Source organism: Hetaerina americana, unplaced genomic scaffold, assembly GCF_022747635.1.
Source record: "Hetaerina americana unplaced genomic scaffold, ioHetAmer1.1.p SCAF_9, whole genome shotgun sequence".
Classification (NCBI taxonomy): Eukaryota; Metazoa; Arthropoda; class Insecta; order Odonata; family Calopterygidae; genus Hetaerina; species Hetaerina americana.
In genome coordinates this window covers 73,076,658-73,088,514 of record NW_027287538.1, presented here as the reverse complement: position 1 = coordinate 73,088,514, position 11,857 = coordinate 73,076,658, and the positions used below count along the sequence as shown (strand labels likewise).

General features: G+C 45.2%; 1 protein-coding gene across 1 annotated transcript in view; it reads left to right on the top strand.

The window, feature by feature from the left end:
• The first annotated feature begins 546 nt into the window (after positions 1-546).
• Positions 547-11,857, top strand: part of pxb (putative Hedgehog signaling attenuator pxb) — a 397,323-nt gene continuing 386,012 nt past the window's right edge. The window contains exon 1 of the mRNA XM_071597457.1: positions 547-1,316. The gene's annotated coding sequence lies outside the window, so the exon portion shown is untranslated. The remainder of the gene's footprint in view (positions 1,317-11,857) is intronic.

The window sequence follows — 11,857 nt, the reverse complement described above, 5'->3', positions numbered from 1 at the left end:
GGTTCGTAGGAGAGCGGGTTGTTGCCGACGGTGTGTTGTTGCGCCGCCCCCCACCCCCCCCTCCCCGTACTTGGGAACCACGAGGGAGGGATGGTGATGTATGACGGGGAGCCCCCCCCCCCGCTCGCCGCCCTCCTCCCCGCCCCTTCCAAAAAAAAAAGAAAAGAAAGAATCAAGAGAAGAACCCGTCATCAGGTCCTGCCTTCCCCTCCGCCTCCCTCTCCCCTCCCTCCCCTCTCACCTTACCACACAACAACGGGAGGCCCTTCAGTCCTCGCCAAGATGTGCTCGAAGGCGGTCGGCTCGGATACGCATCAAGGGCACGCGGCCGCCGATGCTGTTGGCGTTTCACTCCGGACGCGGAGAGGCGGTTGGTTAGGTTGCCCTCCTTGCCTTGGCGTCCTGTCGTAACTTCGCTTGGATTGTCTCCTCTCTTTGTTTTCGTTCACCTCTTCTCGACTGAGTTATCATATTTTCTTTTGTGGAGTGGTCCCGACCTCTGCCCCCCTCTCGGCCAGCTATCTTCGTCCGTGCGGACTTGCGTGGGGCGAAGTGTTTCGAGGCAAGACATCGACGGCGGTTGCAAGTGTCGACCATCCCTCCGGGTGAGGTCCCTCTCCCAAGTGTCGATTCCTTCCGGATCGTCGGAGTCTTTTTGGTGACCATAATTGTGATTCAGTCTAATTGACGCCTTATTAAGCGTCTGTGCTTGTTTATGCTGATGAATTCGTTCACGCAGTTCCTGCTCAACTCACGGAGAGATGGACGTTCGACATTGTTTACCCATGAGTCTCGGCAGTTTATTTCTCATCGCCCAGGACACGGGAAGATAATGATTTCAACGATGGAATATCGGGATTTTTTTCCTCCTCCAGTGTCTTCGTTGTGTGAAGTGCTTCATGGATTCTTATTCACTCGCGCGCTCTCTAGACGGTGTTATCACTCGTCTATGCCGATGCTGGGAGGTTCGTCACGTGTGGTAGCAGTGTAATTATCGTGTACGGATCGTATTTATTTCCGCTCCCAATATCAGAGAGCATTCGGTGAGGCTGACGCTTCATCTGCAACGTCACTGATCAGCTCGCTGCGGCCACGGCCTCCGCAGACGAGTTCGAAAAGAATTAGTTTCGGCGGTGAGGGACATCCATCGGCGCTGGGCCGGGGGAGTCGCGGCATCGAATGCGTTTGTGGCGGAGGCTGTGGTGGAGGCGTCGGGGCCCGGGAAAGTGTCCGGCATGCCCCGTTTTAACGAACCGCTCGACGGCAGGGGTGTCCATTCCACGCGGTCGTCAACACCGCGGATCCTCTGAAAACAGGTCGGTGGTTAACAACTCGGAAACAAAATGAAAATATGTCTCACCCCATTGGCAGTTTATCGGGTCATATTTCCCGCGGGTGATTCTCCCCGAGCGATCATCATCCTCATCAAATCGCTTTCGCCCTTCCCTTCCCCCCTTGCAAAAGTTGATAATCGCAACATCTTAACGGCCACGTGGGCAAACAAGGGCTATCAGGTGGGGAGTGGATGAAAGTGATTGCGTTATGAACTAAGATATTTTTTGTGCGGGTGATAGAGGTGAATGGAATAGAATAAATGTTATTATACTGCTCTGGAAACGGTCCAGCTTGCTACGGGGTAGTGAAGAAAAAAATACAAAATTTGAGAGCAAGGAGGCGAAGAAGCTAGCAGTAATGGGTGTGCGAAAGAGTAATTACTGTTTTGAATATTTTAGGGAACTTTTTCGCGAGACTTGCCTGGGAATCGAACCCGGGACCCTCCGTCCAGTTGTTCCTCTGCCCCTGGACTAATGCAACCCTATATATATATATATATATATATATATATATATACACGAGTATGTATATATATATATATATATATATACATTCAAACACGAAATCCCGCCAAACGGCGAATAAATACTCATATATACAGAAACAGATATAAGGAAAAGGGATAGGAACACATATAAAGGACGAACACAATAGAGGTGGGGAAGGCGGAATCGAACGGATCACAAGAATAAAAATATTTCCTCAACCGGGACTCGAACACCGGATCTTTCCACTTGCCGGGCGGATGCTCTTAACCACTTGAGCTATCGAGGATAGTCAATTTACCCTGAGATCCGTGGGTCTAATATGTCGCCAAGCGCCCCGATTCTTTCAGCCAAGAGATGGCGTCAGGGGGCTGTTTCACCCACCAAAGGAGAAATAGACAATACACAAGGAAAGGAAAGGACAGTGGGTTAGAATTCATACAACATCATACAGGAAAGGAACAGTGCGTTTCGTGGCACGCATAGCCAGAAGAAAGAGAATCTCTTTCTTCTGGCTATGCGTGCCACGAAACGCACTGTTCCTTTCCTGTATGATGTTGTATGAATTCTAACCCACTGTCCTTTCCTTTCCTTGTGTATTGTCTATTTCTCCTTTGGTGGGTGAAACAGCCCCCTGACGCCATCTCTTGGCTGAAAGAATCGGGGCGCTTGGCGACATATTAGACCCACGGATCTCAGGGTAAATTGACTATCCTCGATAGCTCAAGTGGTTAAGAGCATCCGCCCGGCAAGTGGAAAGATCCGGTGTTCGAGTCCCGGTTGAGGAAATATTTTTATTCTTGTGATCCGTTCGATTCCGCCTTCCCCACCTCTATTGTGTTCGTCCTTTATATGTGTTCCTATCCCTTTTCCTTATATCTGTTTCTGTATATATGAGTATATATATATATATATATATATATATATATGCACACACACACCAATGATCTACTTATGTGTATATACATGTATATAACTATATGTGGTGGTGTCTGACTCATATGTATAGTCGTTTATAAATTAGGGAAATTTATTCCCTCTTAATATTCATTTATTGCAGAGTTAATTTTCTTACTCTGTTACGTTATTTACTCACATAGAGTAATGCACACGGGGAAATAAGCAAGATAAAATAAAACTGAAATGATTGAATTAACTTTATAGTATGTCTGCATGGCAGCCTGGAGAACCTCTGATAACCATGATTTGCATTTCGGTGCTCCCACGTCAGTTGCCCAGTACAACTCGGAGCTCTGTCCTTCTCTTCCTTGAGAAAGATGGTTTAAACCACCGAAAATTCGAAACCTATGAGTTTTTCTTTTTTGTGTGTATCTGTGTTTTTGTCTGTGGCCACTGGGGCTTACTTTTATACATTATTATGCACTTTCGTGAGACTTTCAAAAATTTGTTTTATGTGTGTGTGTGTATATATATATATATATATATATATATATATATATATATATATATATGAAAGATCCAAGAGAGATGGAAGGAGTATATAGAAGAACTGTATAGTAAAGAACTCAGACCAACACAGTTAGACATTGAAAAAGAAAATGACGTAGAGGAAGACAGCTTAGGTCCAGGCATACTAGACAATGAGATAGAAAGGGCATTAAGGGAGATGAAACTAAATAAGGCCGTGGGGGTAGATAACATTCCCGTGGAACTTTTAAAATGCTTAGGAAAATGTGGGAGGAAGAGGCTATATGGGCTGATCCGTAGCATTTATGAGGAGGGAATCTGGCCGGAAGACTTTGTGAGAGCAGTTTTAGTTCCGATTCCGAAAAAGGTAAAGGCCACGTCATGTGAGGACTATAGGACAATTAGTTTGATATCCCACGCAGCTAAAGTTGTTCTCAGGATCATAAACAAAAGGATAGAGAGTAGGGCAAATGATTACTTAGGGGATGATCAGTTTGGGTTTAGGAAGGGGAGAGGTACGCGTGATGCCATTGCAGTAATGAGATTATTAATCGAGAGGAATATAGAACACAACCAGGAGGTATTTGCCTGTTTCGTAGATTTCGAAAAAGCGTTTGATAGAGTAAATTGGGAAAAACTAATGAGTATATTGCAGAAAATAGGAATAGATTGGAGGGAAAGGAGGCTAATCCGCAACCTGTACATGTCTCAGACTGCTCGGGTGCGGGTGGGAAACGGGGAGTCAGGATAGGCAGTGTTAGGAAGGGGTGTAAGGCAGGGTTGCCCATTATCACCGTTGCTGTTCAACCTGTATGCAGAGGAAATGAATAAAGAGGCATGGGAAGAACTAGAGGTAGGAATGAAAGTGGGCGGGGAATTCGTAAAATCAGTTAGGTTTGCTGATGACCAAGCTTTAGTTTGTCAGTCAGCCAAGGGGCTGCAAGCATTGCTGAGTGAATTGGAAATTCAGTGCGACAGGTATGGGATGAGAATCAACATTAATAAAACAAAGGTTATGCGATTTTCTAGAAAGAAAAAGGGCAAGCTTAACATTAAAATAGGAGGGCAAAAACTAGAGCAGGTAGAACAGTTTACGTATCTCGGTAGTGTTTTGGACCAACACGGTCAAAGTAGTAGGGACGTAAGGAGAAGAATTGCGCTAGGCAAAGAGGCTTTCACGAGGAGGAGGGAGTTGATGACGGGGACTTTGAGTAAGGATGTTAAGAAAAGACTCGTAAAAACTTTGATATGGAGCGTAGCTATGTACGGCGCGGAAACGTGGTCATTGAAGCAGGAGGATAGACGTAGACTGGAGGCTTTTGAAATGTGGGTGTGGAGAAGAATGGAGAAGGTGAAATGGACAGAGAAGAAAACAAATGAGGAAGTACTTGATATGGTGGGCGAAGAGAGGGGTTTGTTGGGAGCAATCCTATGGAGGCAGGAAAAGTGGATGAAGGGGGTGTTGACCGGCAGTGGGATGTTGAAGACTGTGATAGAGGGTAGAATGTTGGGCAAAAGAGGAAAGGGAAGGAACAGGATAGGGATGTTGGACGGGATGAAGGGCGGAAGAAAGTACTCAGAGATGAAGAGGGACCTGGTGTAGAGTAGAATTTAGGGTTGTGTTTTGTTAGTAGTCACAAAATATTTGTTTGGTAGTTGTGTCCATCGAAAAAACTACCTTAACCGGTAGATTACCTTTAAAAAAAAAATATATATATATATATATATATATATATATATATATATATATATATATATATATATATATATATATATTATCCTCTCTCTTAGTGTGGATGTGTGTGTGTTTATATATATATACACACACACACATATATATATACACACACACACACACACACACACACATATATATATATATATATATATATATATATATATATATATATATATACACCCACACGAAGAGAGAGGATAAATCATCTCCCTTTGTGCTGGTGCTGTTTGCTTTTAATACGTTTCTCTATTACCTAATGTGATAGTACTTAATCATATCATCGAATTAGGTGCAAATTAATAGAACATGCATTAGAGGGAATTAAATGGAATTTAAAAGCTGTAACGACTCTTGAATACTCTTGGCTATTTTTATTGCCGGACAAAACAAGGAATACCAATTGTTGCATCGGGAGTCACTCTGCACCGCTGTGAAGGGGAGGTAGGTGCGGAGGGTCCGGCCGCGCGCATTCGATACGATTCGAATTAAAGATAAAGACACCGAATGGACCCCGACCATTATAAGATGGACGTGAGGGTCCTCGCTGGTGGTAATAATGGCGATTATTGTGCTCGGCTTCTGCCCCTCTCCACACGTCCCCACCTCTTCACCTCTCCCCGGCTCTCGCCCTCGCACACGCCTGGGGGAATTGGACACTCATTGCTCCCAGTCATTGAGGCGTAAGTGCCCGTGGTCGCCCTTCAAGCTCACTTCATTTCTGTTTTTTTTTCTTTTAATGTAGTAACGCGCTCTGCCTGGAGTCGTCGAGTTGAAGACTCTTCGCAGGGAAAGAAATCGGACTGAGAGAGAGAGAGAGTAATTTTTGTGTGTGTATAAGGGATGGAGAGAAAACTCTCAAATGGACTTTACGCGAAGTTTATTTTTGCCAATGCGAGAAATGTCGCCAGAAGTTGTTTTTTTCGGCCCCGTTCCGTTAATTTCGGTGTTTCTTTTTTTCAAATCTCTTTCCCCTCAATAAACTACTCTCCCTTTCGGTGCATTCGAGTGGGGGTAGGCAGCTGTGTCTTCAGGACGTGTTCGAGATTAATTCCTACCGCCGTGCACCTGTCCGCACGGATTCTTCTCGAGTCGGTTCGATTCCTTATCGCCTCCATTCGGCCACCACCCCCAGGTGGGGCGATGCCTATCATGGGTGCCTGGAGCAGAGTGATAATGGAATAGGAATGCGGCCAGACGAAGAGTTTTAAATAGCGGCGGGGGGATGGGCGTTCGAGATTTTTCAGCGCTAATGGTTTTCCCTTCCTCCCCTCTCCTCCTCCTTCCCACTCCATCGCTCTCTCCCTCCTCGACGCGAAGATGGCCACTTTGTTTTTCCCGATGATTAATCCCAGAGTTGTTGATTTTTTCCTCTGCACTTTTCACCCTTTCTTCTTGTAACACTATCATTCGTATCCTCCTACTCATACCCCCCTCTCACCCAAACTCCCTCTCCTTTTTGCAATCCTTTTGATACTCCGTGGCCCGTAAGACGGCGGAGGAAGTGAAGGAATCTCTGCAAAATTCTCCTAGCCGTGGTAGTTTTTCTCGTTTTGTTTCCCTTCGTCAACCCTCTCCCCCGTGGCCTTCTGTTTTTTCTCCTGAATTTTCACGGTTACCGAGCGGCGGGGGCGGCGACGCCGGTGGCAGCCGTGTGTCGGGGCGGTTTGTGGTCTCAGCGCGCGGGGCGTTGTTTTTGCAATTCGTCCTTTTGTTTCCTCTCCTCTCTCTGACCGACGTCGCGGTCGCGGTGCTTGTAGTCACATTTTTATTTGTGACCGATGGCTCTTTGTTTCCCCTCCTCCCCCCCCCCCCCGGCTTTGTCTATTTGGCGATCGGGTCGCGCTATGCTCGGGGAGTGAGGGTGCGTTTGTGGCAGTGTCGGAGACGGAGTGGGAGGCGATGTTTTCCCATCAATTGCGAGGCGAGGGAGGGTGCTGACAGGGAATGTCGTCCGCGTCACTTAAAAAGTGCTGACCTCCGGTGGGATTCAGAAATGATTCCCCCCCGATAGTTGTTTTAAGGGCTTGCAAACGTTATACGTACATTCGTACATTCTCTTACCGTTGGTTCTCTTGCAGCGAGACATCGGAATCATTCTCAATGTTTCTTGGGAAGCAGCTTAGAGAGTTATCGGTAAATCACCGCCTCACCTTGGTGTGTTTCGGCATAAAATGTGTTCGTTAAAACCCTCATATCCATCCATAAAATCCCGTTACAAATAAACTTCGTTGTGTGTATGTAGTGTTAGTAAACACTACTCCAATTATTTTGTAAATAATTGGTTCACTTTGTCTTCATTGTCATTTTCATCCCGGAAGTACGAAAATAATTGCTCGTAAGCATCGCCGGTGAAAATACGCAAAAGCTTAATCCATTTAATGTGTTATGTTTTTCCGATGGGGACATATTTTGTTAAAATTTCTTTTTCGTCGCGGGAATGGTTCGCTGATGCATCGACGGTGTTGATTATAGCGATAGTCTTATCTGCTGTAACAAAAGTTCATTCAAGTCTTCTACCTATCCCGAGAACTTCCTTTTGTTTGCCTTAAATGATTTTCCTCTTTATTTGTTCGTAAAATCCGCCTGCCTTGGTACTCTTGTAAAAAGCATGTCTTCCTCCTACCTCTGCCTCGCTTACCCGGCGAACCTTCTCTCTCCGCAGACGGCCTTCAACGTCCCACCAACTTTCAATTTGACGCCATCCACCATCTCTGCATTTTTTGGTATCTTACCAGCACCTTTTTCTTTGCCCGCCATATTTTAAACCTCAGCGCCGGTCATCCTTTTCCGTCCAATTTGTTTACTCCAATCTTCGCCACAACTACACCTTAAAAGCCTCTGTAATCTACGCTCATTATCTTGCTTAAAAAGAACTATGTTTCGACTCTCATGTTTAAGTTTTTACCTAAATATTTTTTTTTAATTTTTGCCTAGTGAATCACTCGTTAGCTCTCTTTTTATTTTGTTGACGCAATATTTCCTCTATCGTGTAGTATCTGTTTAGCACCGCTTTCTTCCTGGAACTGTGTTGCTGGATTAACTATTCCTGGAGCTGTGTTGCTGGAGGTGAACTGTGCCCATCACAACGCTCCACATAGTCCTACTTCTCAATACTATTCCCTCCACCCACTTTGTCTACGGATTTGCTCTAACAAATTCTAATCTTCGTTTATCATATTTAAAATTTCGGCTTGTGTATTTCTTTCTGCCCAACTTATTTTCTCACCGTATTTCTTTTTCTTACGGTAATCGGTAGTATAGGTAAAAATTGGTCTTTTGGTTATCCCGTTCACATCTTCAAAATGTTGTCCGAATGCCATTTTATAAACTATTTTGAATGGAGGATAAAAGGATGATTGCCATTGCCCAGCACCCCCGATGGTGTTGATCCCGCCGTGCGCTCGGTTGGGAGGGTAAAGGTCGATCCTCGAGCCACGCCAGTGATCCTCTCTGGACCGAGGATCGATGCCAGGTGTGTCCTCCAATCGCCGCACATCTCGCATCGAAGTACGGTGAGGATAGAGAAGTCGAATTAGCTAAAATGTTTCTCCAGAGAAACTACGGATCTTCCAGAAGTGTTGTTGGTGAGCCATTCCTGCAGCCACCACCGACTGACCCGCTCGTGTTCCGAGGGCGGATTGGGAGGAGAGGGGGGAAGGGCTGGGGGGGCTGCTAAGGACCCAGCCTGGCCTAAAATTGCCTTCGTGGTGGACGATACGCATCTGCGGCTCAAGACAAAACGGCGTCATCATCTTCGTGTGTTGTCGTTCAGTTTGAAATGAAGCAGTCACTTTAAGGAAGCCGATAGTCATCTCCGTCTCATTCGAGAGCGACTCTTTAATCCCAGGGAGGGAAAAAAATCTCCGCCGGGCGAAATGGGTGTGTATATTTTGCAAGGCAGGCGTCTTCTCGTCAAATCCATTAATCAACTCGCGGAAGAGGTTTGAAGAGAGGCGGGAGTGTAAGGAGAGAGCACGGGGAAGATTTCCTAGATAAGATAAAGGAGGCGGAGAGTTGGCTAAATGGCTACGTGACCGACTGAATGGTTAATTTAATTGTGACTACCCCCTCGTTGGCTCTCATCCCAACCGCTGTATATTATTCTATACTTATCACTCCAGTAATTCCCACTATCCTCCCATCTCACCTCGCATAGACCTAAAATATCTATATTTCCCCTGCCCATCTCTCGCTTAATATTCTCCTGTTTCCCTGCCCTGATCATTGTCCTAACATTCCACGTTCCTATTCTAACTAATGTGGTCTTCTTCTTCTGCGTCTTCTGTCCTGCTGCTGCCGGTTTTCTTTTGCAACGGTTTCGTGGGATGACGACCGCGGAAGCCTTGCCTCCCCCGCTGCCGGGTACGACACACGGGCGATTGGGCCGAGCCCCGTTGTTGCCAGGACTCAAAATCTCTGTATTGTCCATCATTAAAATGTTGGGAATGATAATTGAGGTGGTTTCCCGTTGCCTTCCTCAATAGTGTTTTTAACGTGACACCATCACTTACTCGCCGCCCCACTGGGGTCAGACGCCGTTGCAGCCGCCTCACTGAGGAACAGACGCTGCGTGGACAACCTTTCGTCTGGCTCCTAACCTTCGACCTATCTGGCATGGGTGACCCTACCAGTAGCAATTGCTATTACTCCCGCCAGCACAGGTCTAGGGATCATCGGAACGCACAAGCCCTTCCACCACGTCAAGGTTGTAGTCCGGGGAGAGAAATATATATATATATATATATATATATATATATATATATATATATATATATATACATATATATAATATAGAAACACTCACACGAGCAGTATAATATTTGGACGGCACAATATAACACAAAATAGTAACACTTAAAAGCACACTCACATTGTAAATTATTTAAGCTTTAGGCCTTCTCGAGGCCTTCTTAAATGAGACTCTTATGGAATCTCCTTAAGAGTCTTGCTTGAAGAAGGCCTCGGAGAAGGCCGAAGGCTTAAACAATTTACAATGTGAGTGTCCTTAAAGTGTTACTATTTTATTTGTGTACTATTGTGCCATCCAAATATTATATATATATATATATATATATATATATATATATATATATATATATATATATATATGTGTGTGTGTGTGTGTGTGTGTGTGTGATTCTGTGAGTGTGTATAGATATTATAGTACGTGTAACTTATGCCGTGGCATTCCTGTTTCCATGGGAAGATTAAGAGTTCGTCACTTTTTTACAGTGGGGGAGTTTCATTGTTTCGTAGGGACTATAAAAGTACTTGTCGGGATAACTTGCGTGCAGATGCTAAAAGGCCGCCTCGCCCGAATATCGCCCGAAACGCTCCCGTTGGAGGCGGCAATACCGGATCCAGACATCTCCGAGGTGTGCTGTGAAAGCGACGATACATTCGTAGCAAGTCGCTGGATGTAATCAAGATATACGAACAGACCCACCGAGGCATTAAGAGGGACACACACGCCATAATCTCCCAAGTCTCCACTTCCAGAGACGGATTCCATCTTTAGTTGAGCACGCCTCTCGCCGATGGCTTTGCTTGCCTTTTCGATTGAATGCGGATTTGGTGCTCATTTTATTTTTTTTACTTGTCTCCGCCCAATTATTTCCCCCGCGTCTGCGACGTGGAATTATTTGCTCTCACGAAGCACGAGATTTTCCTGGCACGGCATCCGTCGTGACACGAGAGAGCGTCTTTTCGGGAATCAGTCGAGGATATTCCCAAGCCGCAGCGGGAGTTCCTCGATCTTAAACTCATGACGGGAATCGGTTTATCTTCACTCGGAGGAGCCAAGATCCCCCAATCCGTTCAATCCGAAAGCTCCCACGCGTGAAGCGAGGCACATATCGACTTAATTGCATCTTTCGACCTCTTTTGATCTCTCGCAAACTCATTTATCGGAGGCTTCTCATCACATAATCTCTTTATCCTTTGCTCCCCTCTCCCACCTTCTCTCGAGTGCCTCACTCGTTCCTCCCCGCCCTACCCCTCCGACCCCAAAGCCAATTGAACCCCCTTCCTGTTTATTCTACACATTATTAAATTCGATCTATATTAATCTGTAAACATTAAATTTCATTCGTCGCCACGCATATTTTTATATCCTAGAATAGTCGACATCCTTTTTAGCGTGGGACAAATAGCTGTGAATCGTAAAGCGAAAGGCTTCTTCTACTTCCTCCCTCTATGCTCCTGCGTTCACGATGATGAAGGGTATATTGGTGCACTTTGAAGCATCGACCGAATTTAAAATTAATTTTTTAAATCCTTTTCCCTATTACTATTTTCCTATCAGCAATATTGACCGGTATTTGGATGCTGGAGGCACTAATAGAAGGGAGAGTGAGTAGTCGTAGGTATGCGTATTAGAGAAAAACGGAGGAAGAAAATAGACTTTCTGGAAGTAATAAGTACTGATATCAAAATCTACTTGTAAAATCCCCATTAAATCGGTGAGGTTTATGAAATTGAAGAGCCTTTTTATGATTAAATCTCCAGGAAAAGAACGTGCTTCGTAGGATTGCCTCGATGAATGTGAAAAATAACGCTCCGTCTGGTATGACACGATACAGCAGGAGTTCTCTCCACTCTAATCTCCAGTTCTCTCCACGCTAATGCCATGATGATTTTTGACGGTCTAATTAGAAAAAATTGAGGTTTGATCATTCGGTCGTAAAATTCGAAACGGTCGTAAAATATGTATCATTCCTCGGCAAATTAATTTCCCATTATTCGGAACGATTTCCCATTCTTCTTGACCCGCATTCTTTTCGGGGTATCGTTGCAGCGCGCGTGAATTGATTGAGAAGTGCGGGTCCTCTGGGTAAGCGTGTGAAGCCTCTGCGCGTATCTTTGGAGGAAT